Below are 14,845 nucleotides of genomic sequence, written 5' to 3'. Positions count from 1 at the left end.
TTATTGATCTTTTCTTTCTGTTTTTAAGAGCCAGTGTGTTTTTGTTTCAGCATCTTTTACTGATTATAAAAGTTAGACATGCTCCGCATAAAACGTTTAAAAACTATAGAAAATGTTAGTTTCACTACTCAGCTAATCTATTAAAATTACAAAAGTAATGCATGTTGCTTACTTTTTGAAAGATCCAGTGAAACAAATATTTAAAAAGTTCTTTGTGGGGGTGGGCACGTGGGTGGCTCAGTCAGTTGGGCATCCAACTTCGGCTCAGGTCATGATCTCACAGCTCGTGGGTTTGAGCCCCACGTTGGGCTCTGTGCTGACAGCTCAGAGCCTGGAGTCTGCTTTGGATTCTGTGTCTCCCTCTTTCTCCGCCCCTCCCCTGTTCATGCGTGCGCGCTCTCTCTCTCTCTCTCTCTCTCTCTCTCTCTCTCAAAAATAAACATTAAAAAATTTTTAAAAACAAAAAATAAATTAAAAAAAAAGTTCTCTGGGGGCGCCTGGGTGACTCAGTCGGATAAACATCCGACTTTGGCTCAGGTCATAATCTTGTGGTTCGTGAGTTTGAGCCCTGTGTCCGGCTCTGTGGGGCTCTGTGCTGACAGCTTGGAGCCTGGAGCCTGCTTCAGATTCTGTGCCTCCTTCTTTCTCTGCTCTTCCCCCACTCATGCTCTATCCCTCTCTCTCTCAAAAATAAATAAAAACATTTTTTAAAAAATTAAAAAAAAAGTTCTGTCCTTTGTTCCCTCTTATTTTTCTAATCTTCCTCTTTGTGATAACCACAATTGACAGATTGGTATATATTATATGTTCCAGTATTTTCTTGGACCTACAGACATACATAATACTACTATGTGCTTAAAAATAGATGTGATTATTTTATAATCTGAAACTTGATATTTTTTTTAAAATTTTTTTTTTCAACATTTATTTATTTTTGCGACAGAGAGAGACAGAGCATGAACGGGGGAGGGGCAGAGAGAGAGGGAGACACAGAATCGGAAACAGGCTCCAGGCTCCGAGCCATCAGCCCAGAGCCTGACGCGGGGCTCGAACTCCCGGACCGCGAGATCGTGACCTGGCTGAAGTCGGACGCTTAACTGACTGCGCCACCCAGGCGCCCCTGAAACTTGATATTTTAAAACTTCATTGAGACAAAATATATACAGTATAGAAAAGTGCATATAAGTGTACAACTCAGTGAATTTTCACAAATTAAACATTACCGGGGTGCCTGGGTGGCTCAGTCGGGTGGGAGTCTGACTTCGGCTCAGGTCATGATCTCACAGTTCGTGGGTTCAAGCCCCACATTGGGCTCTGTGCTGACAGCTCAGAGCCTGGAGCCTGCTTTGAATTCTGTGTCTCCCTCTCTCTCTACCCCTCCCCTGCTCACACTCTGTCTGTCGGTCTGTCTGTCTCTCTCTCAAAAAAAAAAAAAAAAAAAAAAAAAAACATTAAAAAAAAAAATTAAACATTACCTATGTAACTAGTTCCCAGATCAAGAAACACTACCAGCCCTCTTGAAGCCCATCTGATCAATTTGTCCATGATACTGGATAAGTAAGTAATTAGTAGTGGCAGAGTTAGAACTTGATTGTTGTATCTTGAAGATGAATGAAGAGTATTATTAATGGTTTCAACTTTGGTGGCTTTTTTGAGAACTTGGGTGATTTAAGTGATTTGGGTTATTCTTTTGCTATAAAGTTTACTGGTCTAAATATTTATTGAGGACTTTGCTATGTGTGCCTTACTGTGCATAATTGGGAAGGGAGACAAAGGCAAATGTAATACAAGTTCTGAGTTACAGTCTAAAGTAGGAAGACAAATCACATATTAGACAACAGAATAAGTATTGTATTGGGGCGCCTGGGTGGCTCAGTTGGTTGAGATTCCAGCTTCGGCTCAGGTCATGATCTTACGGTTTGTGAGTTCGAGCCCCAAGTCAGGCTCTGTGTTGACAGCTCAGAGCCTGGAGCCTGCTTTGGATTCTGTGTCTCCCTCTCTCTCTGTCCCTCCCCTGCTTGCTCGCATGCACGCTCTCTCCCTCTCTCTCAAAAGTAAACATTAAAAAAAATTTTTTTTTTAGGTATTAAATTGTGTAATAGTGATTGAGGAAAGGAATCATTGCTGACAGCATCAAAGAAGGCTCTACAAGGAAGGTGGAATTTGAACTTGAAGAATGGGTAGGATTTGAATGGCATGGTTATAACAGCACAAGTCATGTCATGGAAATAGAAATGGATGAACATGATAGACAGTGAGCAAACAGATTAGTTTGTCTGGTGTGGGGAAACATGCTAGGGAAAGGTAGGAAGTAAGTTTGATAGTGTAAGATAGGGCCAGATTATGGAATATGTAACAGCTATAGAGTGGAAATTTGGCTAGATGACATAGGTACCAGAGAGTCACATATAGCTTAGTGCATAGGAGTATTAGATTTGGAGCCAAAATGACTCAAATTCTTCCCCCCCCCCCCCCAAATTCTAATACTGACTCTTCCATTTACCAGCCATATGATTTAGAGAAGATCTTCAACCTCTCTGCACCTATAAAAATGGGGAAATTTTCATAGGCTTATTATGACAAAATAATAAATATAAATATATAGTTCTTGCCACAGGGCCTTGGCCCTAGTAAATGTGCAATAAATGTAACTTTCTGTGTTTTTAAAAAATTTTTTTTAATGTTTATTCATTTTTGAGAGACAGAGAAAGACAGGGTGTGAGTGGGGGCGGGGCACAGAGCAAGGGAGACACAGAATCTGAAGCAGGCTCCAGGCTCTGAGCTGTCAGCACATGGCTTGAACCCACAAACTGCAAGATCATGACCTGAGCTGAAGTCAGACTCTTAAACCAACTGAGCCACCCAGGCACCCCAATGTTTGTTTATTTTTAGGGGAGAGAGAGAGCACGCGCATGCGCCAAGGTGGGGGGAGGGGCAGAAAGAGAGGAAGACACAGGATTTGAAGCAGGCTCCAGGCTCTAAGCTGTCAGCACAGAGCCTGATGCGGGGCTTGACACTTAACCGACTGAGTTACCATGGTGCTCCTAACTTTGTGTTTTTTAAGAACAAATACTTGAAAGCAATGGTATGCAGAATGAGGAAGACTAGAAAGAAGTTATAGTTACCGCACAGACATGTTAAGGGTCTCTGTTAGGGTTATGGTAGTAAGATAGAGTACATTTGAGGGTCGTGAAAAGAAATTGGACTTGAATTCTTTAGAAGAAAATGTTTTGGGCTTCCCCAGTGATCTTTTATTAAATAGTTGTAATTCTTCTGTGGACTGTATAGTTACTTGGGCAAGGTGAATTTGACTTTTTAATTTAGTTAAGGTATTCGAAACTCCCTAAGAGTTCCACGTTTATATTATAGAAGAGGATATCAGAAATTTTATCGGAATTATCCACTTTCCAAGAACATTTGTGATAATAGTGGTGAGACTGGTATGTTTGGTTCCTTGTTTTTGATGTTTTGGCAAATTAATTGGTACATGTGTGTTCTTGGAACAATGTAAATTTTAGTTTCTAGTTTAGTCCTTAAAGAGAAAAAATTTTCCTTTATCGAGAAGGCTAGAATCTGAAGGAAGGTACTGACACAGAAGTTTCCCTTAGACATCAAGATTACCTTTATGGTTAGCTACTTTGAGCAGTAGTTTCTTATTCTTTAGTTATTTTAATATGGAAAATGCCAGGGAATTGCTAAATAATATGAATTAGAGAGCTCGTGAATTTTTGGTTTAAGTCAGGAGATGATAGGATGAGACTGGACTTACCGGCTGGCTAGCTAGCTAAGCTAGCAGACTTTAAAATCAAAAAGTTTCACATTTAGTTCTTTTCATATGAAACCTAATGAATGCTACTCTATGAAACATCAGTGAGGTTCCTCTATAAATCTGTTTTAAGCCAGTCTTTTAATTTGGGTTAGAAAGAAGAGCTGTCTTTAAAATGGGCATGTCTATACAGCTCCTTTTCCATCTTATAAGAAGACTGAGGTTATAGATATGAAATGCTTTGAACTCCAAATTAAGAAAGGACTACTTAGGGGCGCCTGGGTGGCTCAATCAGTCAAGTGTCCCAGGTCATGATCTCATACCCTGTGAGTTCCAACCCTACATGGGGCTCTGTGCTGACAGCTCAGAGCCTGGAGCCTGCTTTGGATTCTGTCTCTCTCAAATATAAACAAACATTGAAAAAGAAAGGGCTACGTAAATTGCAAATACCTTTTGTTGTCTTTTAAAAACTATAGTACTACTTTGGGGAACTAAGTGGGATTGTAGAGTATGATGTAAATATTTAACATTAGTTGCAAGAATTCTGTGGACAAAAATGACAATATAGGTAATAGCTTACTTTCCCTGATCCCCATTTTCTTTTTCTTTTTTCTTTCTTTTTTAAAAAGATGTTTTATGGGTTTTTTTAAGTTTATTTATTTATTTTGAGAGACAGAGCAAGCGGGGGAGGGTCAGAGAGAGTTCCAAGCAGGCTCTATGCTTCAGCACAGAGCCTGACGGAGGGCTAGAACTCACAAACCACGAGTTCATGACCTGAGCTGAAACCAAGAGTTGGACACCCAACCAACTGAGCCACCCAGTTGCCCCAATGTTTTATTTATTTTTGAGAGACAGAGCACGAGTGGGGAGGGACAGAGAGAGGGGGACAGAGGATCTGAAGTGGGCTCTGCACTGACAGCAGAGAGCCCCATGCGGGGTTCGAACTCCCCAGCCGTGAGATCTCATGACCGTGAGATCATGACTTGAGCAAAATCAAGAGTTGGACACTTAACTGACTGAGCCACCCAGGTTCCCCTCTATTTTACTTTTATTTAATTTTTTAATGTTTATTTGTTTTTGAGAGACAGAGAGAGAGAGAGAGCCAGAACGTTAACGGGGGAGGGCAGAGAGGGAGGGAGACACAGAATCTGAAGTAGGCTCCAGGCTCTGAGCAAGCGGCGTAGAGCCTGACGTGGGGCTCGACCTCAGGAGCCATGAGATCATGACCTGAGCCAAAGTTGGACACTTAACCGACTGAGCCACCCAGGCGCCCCTATTTTTCTTAAATGAGTCCCATGCACTGCTCCACCACTACACCTAAGAAAATATTCTACAGTCTTTGACATATTCCATCCCAGCTGTGTTATGCCCCTAACGTTGGCATTAGTGATTGAAGTGTTGATGCAGCCTGCCAGTTATGCAGCGACCTGGCGGTTGCTGAGAGTTTTTTCTGAGATTTGGCATATGGCTTGAACAAGACTTAGATACTTGTTGCCTGATTGTAATGAAACCTGCTAAAGGAATGGTTAGCTTGGATTTAATTGGATGTAGATGTTTTATATCTGAACTGGATTCGAGCCAACTGTATGTTTTGGTGTGTGTGTGTGTTTGCAGATTATTTGATGTATTCCTTCTCCTACCCCCACCAATTTCGAGATTACTACCTTCCCGATATGCCCCCTCCCCTCTTAATTTCTGCGTCACAGGAAGCAGGAGTTTCAGACAGGGTGGATTGATGTTTGCAGCTGATCTGATATGCAACCTAAATCTATCCACGGTGTGAAGTTGATTAGCCTGAGAAAAGAAGGGCGAGGCAGAGGCCCCAGGAGCATCTTTTTACTGTCGGGTGTCATCTGGTGGCTATTGCTGTGGAAGTCTGAGGCACTCTGGGAGTTATTGCCTGGATAGGGGCCACTCTAGCACCCAGGCAGAGAGTGGGCTGGGGAGCGATAGAAGGGGCGCAGCATCACTTGGCCCAGCTGTGGTATGCTTGCCTCCCGGCTTTGGGGTGGTAGTCAGGAGAGATCGGGGCAGCTCTAACAAAGAGGAGCCGCGCAGGGGCCGGGGCCACGGGTAGCTGGCCTATCCCCGGCGGCTGACCTCCCAGTGGGCCTCCCCAGTTGGCTGCTTGGCGGGTCGCTCTCCTGGCTCCCTGGCTTGCCATTGGCTGTGCGGGCAGGAGGGGGTTTGCGGAGGGCCGGGATGGAGTTGAGGGGGCGGGGCTGGCTTCCGGCAGCAAAGGGTAGCAAGCGGCTGCCGGCTGGGGGAGGGGGTGTCGGCGCACCGCGGGGTGCTGTGCTCCAAGAGCCTGGCACTCGGAGCTGCCACTTCCCCCTCCCCCAGCCAAGACAGCTGTAAGCCCCTTCTCATCCCTCCTGCCCGGGCGGGGCGAGGAGGGTTCAGCTGCCCCAGGCGGGCGGGGCGGAGCCTGGAGCCCCACCGAGCGAGCGCTGCGGAGCGATCCTCACCTCCCTTCAAGGGCTCAAGGTGTGTGTGCGTGTGCGTGTGTGTGCTTTTTCTAATGCAGCCCCGACTTCAGCCGACTTAACCTTGTGAGGAAAGGGGAAATGGAATGGGAAGTAAGAGCTCTACATCCCATCAGTTTATTTTGATTTTCTGATTCTACCCTTCATTCTTCTTTCCCTCCCATCATCTCACCCCTGCAGCAGGGTAAGGAGATTCAGGACTCTTATCTTTTTTTACTGATACATCGATGTCGGTCTCTTATGAAGTAAAATGAACAGAAGAAAAGAGGAGCTCTTTCTTGCGTGGCATCTAATGCAGTAAACCGCAAAGAAAGAACGAAAGAAAAAGAAAGGAGAAAGAAAGAGAGAGAGAGAAAGAAAGGAAAGAAAAGAAAGAAAAGAAAGAAAGAAAAAGAAAAAGAAGAAAAAAGAAGGCTAGGAATGGGTTTTTGGTACTGTACTGCATCCATGTCCATTAAGGCTGTCTTCACCATTTTCCTACTTGGGACTGCCTTATTCAGCAAAAACAATCTGAAAAAGGAGATGCTAGTGGAAAGAGGGAGCAGCCCATGTCAAACGGTGGTTAAAGGAAATCCTAATAGTTGTTAGCGATTAACTCTGTTAAAGTCTTCTCCTGAGTACCTTGTCACCTGCTTTGTTTAGTACTCAGCCCTACTGGAGAAATCTATCAAACGAGCAAACTTACCTTACTGTTACTGAAACCTAAAAGTCTTGTCTGTTTCTCCATCAGTTTATTTCTTATATCCATATGTTCAGAGAGGTTAGTTTCTGTCATGAACGACAGAACCAAACTTTAAAAAAATCCAGGTGAATTTTGTTCAATTATCTTTTAAAGTTTCCTCCCTCCCAAACTTTATGAAATTGGGTGGCTGTAGCATTAACAATTTAAATTATATTTATTTCTTTTGAGTTCTTTTACTTCTACAATTTATAGATCTCTTCTTTCTGAAGGACACAGAGCTTATCTTCAGCCAAAATCAGAAGCCTCTGTATTAAGTTTTTAATTGAGTGGAAAGTTATCAATTGAAGATAGAAAACCCAAATTTTATGTGTTAGAAACAAATGGTGTGTGTGTGTCTGTCTGTCTTTCTGTGGTGAGTGGCAGTGTTCGTGATAAACTTGCTTAATCTAACTGGGGATTTTCACCAAAGGTGTTTGGACCAGATTTATCTTAATGTTGCTTAGCAAAGAATTAGAATACCAGACGGGATGAATATCAATTTTTGGCAGCATTCTTTGCTAAATATTAATTGAAATGATTGAGAGATTCTTATAATCCAGGTTCAGTTTCCACAGATTGTTCTAACTGGAATTCAGTTTTGAAGACAGAATTGATATGCTGGAGCTGTCTTATAGTTTTAATTGGATCAGTGTTTTTTCTTTGCATTGACCTATTGGATCTCTAATAAGGGGCAGTTTGTGGTGAAAGCCAAGTATTATGAGGAAGAAGTGTAATAGGATAGGCAACCATCTTAGTTGTAGAAGCTTACTAGGGATTAGGAGTCTGTCTCTCTGTTTATCTGTCTATCTATCTATCTATCTATCTATCTATGTGTCTGTCTACCTTTTACATTTCAAGTAGCCTTGCTATAGAATTATACAAAAAAGGGGCACCAAGCTGGCTAAGTCAGTGGAGCATGCAACTCTTGATCTCGTGGTTGTAAGTTCGAGCCCCATGTTGGGTGTAAAGATTACTTTAAAAAAAATCTTTAAAAAGAATTGTGCAAAAAAAGTAGACTCATAGTAAACCTTTGTTGGATTTGGGTTGTCTTATTACTCATCTATCCAGTACAACTCCATAATGTTTAAATTGAAAGGCCCCAGATGTTTTTAGGTTTTTTTTTAACCTAACTTGTTCCTGAGAATGAACTATTAAAAATCATCGAAGCTTTGACAGCTAGCTGTTGTGTAAAACAACGTGCACTTTGATGTCTAAGCTAGCAAACTGAGGAAGTAACAAAAAAAATATTTGGAGGCTATATAAAAGCATGTATCACTTCATCTTGATTCTACTAAAAAATAAGTTGCCGGCCCATTTGGAATCCTAGGTGGTTTTTTGTCTACCCATGAGTAGACAGTTAATATAGCTTTGTAAAGTTATATTACACTTTGTTCACTTAATATTTTTATATATCTATTTTCTTGCCTGATTTGTGTAATCAATATTTTGCATGGTACAGTGATTTCCCCAGAGAATTTCCCCCAGGAGCAAAGGCTATGTATAGAACTAATCATAGGTGTATTTACACTGATCTCCAAATATCATTTAAAGGGGCTGGAACTCCTCAAATTTGGTCCTCTGCAAGGAAACCATTATATGAAGCCATGACTTCCCATAATCTCTTAGTTGAAGGGACATGGTGCTGCTGAAGTTAAAGTAGCTGATTTAATTTTCTTTAGCAATCTGTTTTTATCCATCCTGATTATTTCTGTGAGTCACAGCTTAGGATGTGTTAAGAAAAAGGGCCCTGTGTTCTCTCTAAAGGGAGATTCAAGCCCAATCCCCCATTCACATCAGAAGTATAAAATGATCCCCTTGAGAAGGTAAAGGAAAAGATTGGACCCTTGGCGTTGATTCTCATAATAATCAGCTTGAGTGTTGTACGGTTTGGAATTGGGAAAAGGTTGCTTAAGATGAGAAAATATTAGAAGCAAAAAGAACTGGGAATGCTGTTATGTGAGAGACGTATTTAGAGACAATGAATGCATTCATATGGAGATGTGACTGGTGGTAGTTTTTAAGCTATTCAGCTTTGTCAGGTGTCTGAGACAATATTATGTGTGTTTTTAAACCCAACCCCCTCCCCCAGGGGTTGACTCTTGGAAGCTGAATCTTTTGAGGAAGTTGTTTGCTGTAAGTCTGAATACAGAGGGTAGAGGACTTGGTAGAGTCTGTTATCTGTTCAGATAAAGACGTGGAATCGATTGTTGGTGAGTTACTGAACTCTTCCTAATGAATGGTTGCTAGGCAAAATGCATCTCAATCAGTTTAATCCACAGTAGTTTACAGGTCTGCTCTCAGTGAGGGCCAGAGCTGCCTTTCTAATGATACTGCCCTTTAAGAATCCTGTTACATTTGCATATATGTTGCTCCATGGCTCACCAGAAAAAAAGGGGGGGCGGGGGGAGGCTAGAATGACAAATGGATCTCACTTCATCCATCTAAGAGAATTAGCTTTTGGTAACATTGGGTCAGCATTGTCATTAACTTCTCTCCTGGATCAAGTGGTGGGTAGGGTTGCTCTTCAGTAGTAGGATACCATTTTGTTTGATTATCTTTGGTTTTGTAACTAGTTACGCAGTGAACTAATAATACATTCATTTTGGAAACAGGCCAGTGATAACACTGCCCTTGGGCCTGGATGGATGGAAAATAGGACAGAGTAAACAATTGAGGGCATAAATAATGAATCTTCCAACTGAGCCCTGGGAGAGTGAAGGAGATTATCCTCAGAGCTGTTCAATCTGTCAGTGAAAGGGGAAAAGTCCACTGAATTAATTACCCTATGTTTGATACTGCACTTATTATGGGATTGTTAGAGCTATTCAAAACAGTTGCCTTTTCTTTAGATATAAACTTCTAACCCATCTTTTTGTTGTTGTTTTTTAAACCACTCAGATTGCTCATCTTTTTAGAATCCAGGTCTTTGCTCCTTCCCCCAACTTTGTTCTATATATTAGCATTCTGTGAATACTGGACAGTCCTCCTTTTATTTAGCTGGATCTTAGAATTTTACTTAATGGGAGTTTTCATTATCTGTAAATACATATGGTGATAGAAGAAAATGGAGAAAGTCTGTGCGTGGTTTTAAAGAAATTCTTTGGTACCTTTAGTATATATTATATTTTGAAATTAAACGTGGAGTTGTAGGGTGTAATTATATAACAACTCACAAAAGGTTAAGACCAGAGTTTCTTCAGCCCAAGAATCATTTCCAGCATTAACATAAATATTTTTACTTTTTAGATTAGTTTTCATTCAGTGAATTAAATAAGCAGTCTCTTAGTGGTCTCAGCATTTCTCTGAGGTAGAAAAAATAATGTCCTGAGAATGTCTAAATAACTTAGTGATTTGGTAGTAAAGCTAGACCCAGAGCGAAGGTCTCTGAATACTTGAATTTGTTTTTTTAAGTAAGCTCTGTGCCCAAGGTGGGGCTTGAACTTACTACCCTGAGATCAAGAATCACATGCTCTACTGACTGAGCCAGCCAGGTGCTCTGTATTTCTAATATATTTAATTATTTTCTCTAAGAACTCCTTTGAGGATCCTTATTTGAAATGACTTGAAATTTTCCTGTTTCTGCTGTGAGAGACTGTTTTTATTTCTCTAGTCATGAAGGGAATCCAAAGACCAAGATGCCACTATCAATCAAGAGAAGGAGGAAGGTTCAGGATGAGGTGGTAGAGGAAAAAAAAGATAGAACCGTAAAGGAAAGGCCAAACTGAAGTTTTATTATATTTGGTGCTGATGGATCTGAGGGAGGGAGCATTGAGCTGATTAGATCAAATTCAGTCATCGGCTGAGTTGTTACATCTCAACCTAGCTGAAAAGGGCAGAGGCGTCTTTACCAACACATGGGCAGTACTGTAGTTAAGGATTCATTCCTGATCCAAAGAACACAGTCAGTTCTTGATTATTCATGTAGAAGGGCAAGCAGACAAAGTACAGACAGGTAAAATCCAAAGATATTCCTAGCAATAGCTTTAGTAACTTCTTCTGCTTTGTAACTGGGATTTTCTAGTGGAACAAACTGAGTATTAGAGATTTATTTTCTTTCTCTGGTCATTCAGGAGACCAGTAAGATTGGATTAAACTAAGAGACCAACAAGCTTGGATTAAACTAACTTTCTTTCTTTCTTTCTTTCTTTCTTTCTTTCTTTCTTCCTTTCTTTTTTATTTTTTTAAATATTGATTTATTTTTGAGAGACAGAGCACAAGCCAGGGTGGAGTGTAGAGAGAGGGAGACACACAATCCAAAGCAGGCTCCAGACTCTGAGCTGTCAGCACAGAGCCCGATGCGGGGCTCGAACTTAGGAACTGTGAGATCATGACCTGAGCCAAGATTGGACGCTTAACCAACTGAGCCACCCAGGCACCCCTAATTTTTTTTTAATGTTTATTTATTTTTAAGAGAGAGAGTGTGGGGGAGGAGGGGCAGAGAGAGAGTGGGGAACACAGAATTCAAAGCAGCCTCCAGGCTCTGAGCTGGCAGTGCAGAGCCTGATGCAGGGCTCGAACTCATGACCTGTGAGATCATGACCTGAGCCAAAGTCAGATGCCTAACCAATGGAGCCATCCAGGAGCCCCCTGTTTATTTTTGAAGACTTTGGCCCTTGTCACCTAATTACACGGAGTCCTAGGGAGAATTGAGATCTTCCAAGTAGATCATAGATAAACTAGCTTTTGATACTAGCATGCCTTCTTTCTTGGCATCTTCTGGCCCCATGGTATTTGCCAGTCATTCATCATATGTGGTCAGGCCACAGATGGACAAGCCAAAGAAGTGTTATCAAAGTAAACCCCTCCTCTTAACACTGTGTATATACTCTAATGATGAGAACTGTTGGCCAAAATGAAATCCATTTAGAAGTCAGATACTAGGTTGTGATTAAAGAAGTACTATGCATTATAAATTTCAAAGCTCAGGATTTCTTTAAGTGCTATTTGGTGGGGAAATGTTCTCTCTCTCTCTCTCTCAACTAAATATTACAGCAGATTTAAAAAGGAAGGTTTCCATGACCAGTTGCTAATTCTTTGCACTCAGCAAAGTGGTTTTGAGGATCAGTTGCTGATCTGAATGAAAATAAGATTTTATACCACTTGCAGAATTGAAGATTTAGACATCATCCCTGTTGCTTCAGAGGAGAAGCATAAGCATTATTAGTCATAACTTAAATCTCTTCTTTCCTTCCAAAAGCTAAAGCATTTCTTCCATTGGCATTCCACTTATCACTTACTATGTAAAGGATAAAACTTAATCTATTTTGAAAGTTAAGAGGTATCAAGACTATGAGAAGTTAAAGGCAGCTCATCCCAGGTCACAGTATATCAGTGGAAAAGACACATTTCCTGGGTTCCTGAATGGGCCTTATGTATTACCTAACTGTTCAGCTGGGAGTGGTTGTACTATTGTGAAGACATTAATTTTGTAACTGTGAAGGTTCTGGTTTGCCTTTTGCTTATCTTATCCTCCCAGAAACTTTTTCATTCAACAGAAAGACCAGTCGATTAATGAAGAATCCCATATCTTGGTTTTAACCTGTCCTGCTAAGTGTTACTGTGCATTCACTAAAGTGCTTTACAAAGGATTTTAGTACTAGGCTTCATTCAATCCCTGTGAGGTTATGGTGCAATTGGAGTGTGATAGTGTGCTAGAACATTTCCACAGAGAGACAAGAGGAACCTTTCCTTTTAAGGAAACTCCTTTGGGGGTACCTGGGTGGCTCAGTCGGTTAAGCACCAGGCTTCTTGGTTTCCACTTGGGTCATGGTCTCACAGTTTATGATATCGAGCCCCATGCCGGGCTCTTGCTGATAGTGCAGAGCCTGCTTGGAATCCTCTCTCTCTCTCCCCCTCTCTCTCTAACGCTTCCCCAAAATAAATAAATAAACTGAAAAAAAATTAAAAAGAAAAAAAAAGTCCTTTGTTTCCATGGTCCATGGCAAAATTAAGTTGGAACAAGTTGCTTTTTCAGGAAGCTGTATTTTAATTTTTGCCTCTTCTCTAAGCTAAACAAATGTCCCAAATGAAATGTATCATTCTTATCATTCATAGTACATTTTCGGGAGATTGTTCCAAGTGCACTTTGAAGTGAGAGGCTGATGCCACTTAAGCCTGCACACCAATTCTGTAATTCTTTGAAATTGTTTCCACCAACTGCCTCCATCCGCCTGTCTGTCCACATCTGCTCATCTCTGAGCTTTCCACAGCTACTTAAGAAAGAATATTGCTCAACCAGGGAAATGCTAGTCCTTAATCAAAGTCAGAGGTGTGTGTGTGTGTGTGTGCGCGCGCGCGTGTGCATGCACTCGTGCATGTCTGTGCAGACTTGCATTATTTTGTTGCATTATTGCTTGAAGAATATTTCTACATCACAGAAATAAGATTTTTTCTTCTAAACAAGTTGATGAATTGCTTTTTATTAAAAGTGCAAGTGTCAGGGTGCCTGGGTGGCTCAGTTGGTTAAGCGTCCAACTTCAGCTCAGGTCATGATCTCGTGGTTCACAAGTTCAAACCCTGTGTCAGGCTCTGTGCTGCCAGCTCAGACCCTGGAGCCTGCTTCAGATTCTGTGTCCCCCTCTATCTCTTCCCCTTGCCTGCTTGCTCTGTCTCTCTGTCTCTCTCAAAAATAAGTAAAAACATTTTTAAAAAGTGCAAGTGTCTAAGAGTTAAATTTGAAATGAGAGAGGGGAAAACTATATTGGTTATAGTTTAATTGCTTAAAAAAATTCTGTTATGTAATTAAAAGCTGTATTGCTGTCTTGCACTGAAACTAGCAGATAAACCATGGAGAGAACTACAGTTTCTCAGTGAGGACCATTCTATGCTATTTAGAATGGCTATCTCTCATCCAATACTCCGCATCTTCTTATTCTGCTTTATTTTCCTTTTCGTAGCATTTATCAACTTTTGAGAGTAACTAACCTATTCATTAAATTTGTCTGACCCTCCCACTCTATACCATGTAAAAATGGAAGCATGAGTTTTTGTCTGTTTTTTTCTTTGCTGAGTCCCTCACTCCTAGAACAATGTCTTGCTACATTGTAGGCTCTCAGTAAATATTGGTATGAATTACTTGGAGAGGCACTTTTCATAGATACCTGGGGATTAGAATTGGAGTCTATGGGAAGAGTTTATTGTCTTCCTGGAGCTAGTACAAAATTGGGGATCACATTACTTGACGAGTTTAAGGAGGGAAAGAATATATGAAAAAAAAAACCCTCAAGGAATTGGGGGTTATTAGCCAGGATTAGGGAAGTGACAGACTTTTTATAGTATGCAAATATGAAGGAACATTATATAAGATAGATGACCAGCTCTTATTCACCTAGAAGAGGACAAAGGAATAGGCTGGAGCTTCTGGACAATGAATATAAGACATGCAGAATTTCCTGATTTTGAAATAGACCCTGGAACAAGTGACCAAAGAGGGATGATTTGTCAGAATTGATTTTCAGCAGTGACACTGTTGGAGGCAGTGAAGAGAATGGAAAGAGCACAGAGCTAGGGGTTGTAGTCTAGGCACTTAGAGCTTTTCCTACTTTATCTCTGAAAAATGGACTGAGGATCCCTGTGCAAACTATCTCATAGGGTATTTGGGAAAAGCAAGTGAGAGAATCCATGTGAAAGCACTTAGAAAATTACAGACCTTTCTACAAAATAAGCAGTCATAATGACTTTGTAAAATAATCACCTTTGTAAGTGATTTAGAACCTTGGAATCTGAAAGTTGGTTTAATGGTCATCTATTCCAAATTCTTAGTTACTGAAAATAAATTATTTTCCATCATTCTTAAGGAATAGTCATTCCTTTTGCTTCAGCATTTCTATTAGTATGCCCACTATTGAATAAGCTCAAATTGTTGTTTATGTT

General features: G+C 40.9%; 1 protein-coding gene across 2 annotated transcripts in view; it reads left to right on the top strand.

Moving 5' to 3' along the window:
• The window catches only part of FAM222B (family with sequence similarity 222 member B), a 76,612-nt gene that overhangs the window by 24,192 nt on the left and 37,575 nt on the right, over positions 1 to 14,845 (top strand). Inside the window, exon 1 of one of the 2 annotated variants that reach the window (XM_040455368.1) lies at positions 6,034 to 6,253. The exons of the other annotated variant lie outside the window; for it this stretch is intronic. The gene's annotated coding sequence lies outside the window, so the exon portion shown is untranslated. Of the gene's footprint in view, positions 1 to 6,033; positions 6,254 to 14,845 lie in introns of those variants that run through there. 2 annotated transcript variants of the gene reach the window in all.

Source organism: Herpailurus yagouaroundi, unplaced genomic scaffold, assembly GCF_014898765.1.
Source record: "Herpailurus yagouaroundi ecotype Mexico unplaced genomic scaffold, PumYag 215, whole genome shotgun sequence".
NCBI lineage: Eukaryota > Metazoa > Chordata > Mammalia > Carnivora > Felidae > Herpailurus > Herpailurus yagouaroundi.
The sequence above is the reverse complement of the archived record's forward strand: the minus strand, read 5'-3'. Positions and strand labels throughout refer to the sequence as shown.